Below are 2,568 nucleotides of genomic sequence, written 5' to 3'. Positions count from 1 at the left end.
GTGCCTCCATCCTCACACCAGATGAATAAAGATGCTCTTGCATTTTGAACATCAGCTTCAGAAAGCCCAGTTTGAGCTGCAACGAAGCCCAAATAATTCAGGCAACCATGTCTCACCGCTTATGCTGCTCACTTGTGCTTGTGTTGGGGAAAAGCTCACCTATGCCTGACTTTTTCTTCTGATTTCCTGAAGTCACTCATGGATCAAATTAATGTTACTGTGAATCACTTTTCATTAATATATTTTACTCTTCTAAGGCTGCTTAGAGAGATAAACTGCAAGTCTGCTGATAATGTTTTTTTAAGCTACCTAGGTGCTTTATTTCTGCAATGGTTACCTGTAGTAGCAATGACATCATATTTCTGTAGAATGTTGTCTAAATAATATCTTCCAAGCAAATCTGAAGAGACCATCTCATTGTGTACAGAGGTGTCAGACAACACTGCAGCTCCAGTTTGACATAGAGCATCACTCAATTAACCTGTCATTACAGCAAAATTAACATTTATAATTGTAAAATAGAGATTTGTGACCTCTTTTAAAACAGTCAAGCACAGTGCGTTCTCTAAAAGAACCAATTTTCAGGACAATTTTCTAAGTAATATTTGACAAAGGTAGTCATTAGCTTAAACAGGCACTTGTTACTCCATCGCATTCAAAAAAATTCTGCAGTTTTGCAGCCCTATCCACTTATTTCTCTTGCCAGCCTTTGAGGGTAGGATAAGGAATGAACTTGTTTTTTACCGTAAGTCAAAATCAAAGGAATATTTTCAAATGTATATCCATTATTTCTTCAGAGGCGATATCAACAAAAGATCTTYTCTCTGTCTTGCTCACTCTCCAAACAATGGCAATTTCTGAGAACAACAGAGAAAAAGAAGTTTGGGGTATTGCATTGCATTGAGCAGAGAAGTGTAGGGTTGGGAATCCCATTCTTCTTCTCTAGGAAAGTTTAGCCTGWAAATTAAACCAGTACAGTGCAGTGTATGACCAGAGCAGGAAAATAAAAGATAACCTGTTAAAATTACTAAATTGTATCTTCATGACATGCCCAAAAAAGCTCATGGTATTAAAGTGGTTTGCAAATGGCACATGGCTGGGACAAGGATAGTAATCTTGCTGACAGATTTTCACACATATGCGTAAAATATGTGTGTGTGCAAACATCCATACACAAAAACTGGCTGAAATCCAGGCTTGCAAAAGCTTTTTTTGCCCCTGAACTGGTTTGTGCTTTGGCATACAACTTTGTAGATAGGGAGTTTTATTACAGATCTGTGTTACTGTTTGGAAAATATCCCCCAGAATTTAAAATCACAATTAGCTCTGACTTAAGTATCTCAGTAATGAGTGAAATTTTTTCTTCCACTGCACAAAGTTATCTAATTTCCTCTGAAAAGTTCAAGGAGCARCTTGTTTATTTTTAGCCAATCTTTCTTTTGTGTAAGGAAACTAATAATTTTGCAGCATTTCAATTGATATGCTAAAAGCATTCACTTTGCATTCTTTGAACTTCACCATGACAGAGCATGAAACTCCCATAATGAAGCCAAGAGATGATCCCCTGAGGCATGTTGTGGATAGATAAGGCTTTGTGAGGTGTATAAACATCTGACTCAGAGAAATGCTGGTGTCACTGATTTTATAGGAAGAGGTGTTGCGGTAGAGCAGGCAGACAGATGGGACCAAGGCAGCAGAGCACAAATAGCTGCAGAGAAGGAAGCAAGAAATAAATGTCAGAAAAGCAGAGGCCACGCAGCTGCAGTCTCAAACTGGCAGGGAGAGGGAGACGGTGAGGTGTGATACGCATATGCATGAAGCAAACAAAATTTCTCAGCAGCACAGCCTTAAAAAATCCACTACGGATTATGAATTTAAAACTATGGGGTCACCTCACTGCAGTGAAAATTCACTTCAGGGTGTGTGGCACCCCTTTTCCCCTCCTCAAAGGTAGTGCTGGTGAGAAGCTGGATGTGCCTCTGAGTACAGGAAGGTGGAGGACCTGGCAGATGCTCTTCCCCAAGATCTGGGATGTAGCACGGCATTAGACCTGCACACCAAGGAATTCAGCAGCAAAGCACCAGGTGAATGGTCAGGAGAGAGGCAAGCAGTGCTGATTTACCATCAGTGGTAGTGCTGGCATAAGAAAGACTCAGTAGGGGCAGTGACACCCAAGGAAATGAGAAGGAGCTACAGAAAAAAGTTATTACAAATCGATATGTTTGTTAAGGGACAGAACTTGGAGAAGACAGTTCCTGGATCTATACCTTGCACTAAGTCCTTTCCAAGTCTGTGTGACCCTGTTACRAGCAAAGTGCATGAATGAGTTGGATTTTTTTTTTTCTGTTGCTAGCTGGTTTCAATAAAGCCTAAGTAAAGAACCATCAGTTTTCAGCACACTGTGTGACAGAATGTATAAATCAAAAAAAAAATTCTATCCAGAGTCCATGACACATGTATCTATCATATTGCTCTGAATCCAACTCAACTCACCATTATACCACCAAAAGGAATCCAAGGTTAAATGTACCTCTTTATTTTATCCTTTTTTCTTTTTTCTTTTTTTTT

Source organism: Malurus melanocephalus, unplaced genomic scaffold (assembly GCF_030028575.1).
Source record: "Malurus melanocephalus ecotype Western Australia unplaced genomic scaffold, MMel_1.1 scaffold_260, whole genome shotgun sequence".
Lineage (NCBI taxonomy): Eukaryota > Metazoa > Chordata > Aves > Passeriformes > Maluridae > Malurus > Malurus melanocephalus.
Note: the sequence above shows the minus strand (reverse complement) of the source record.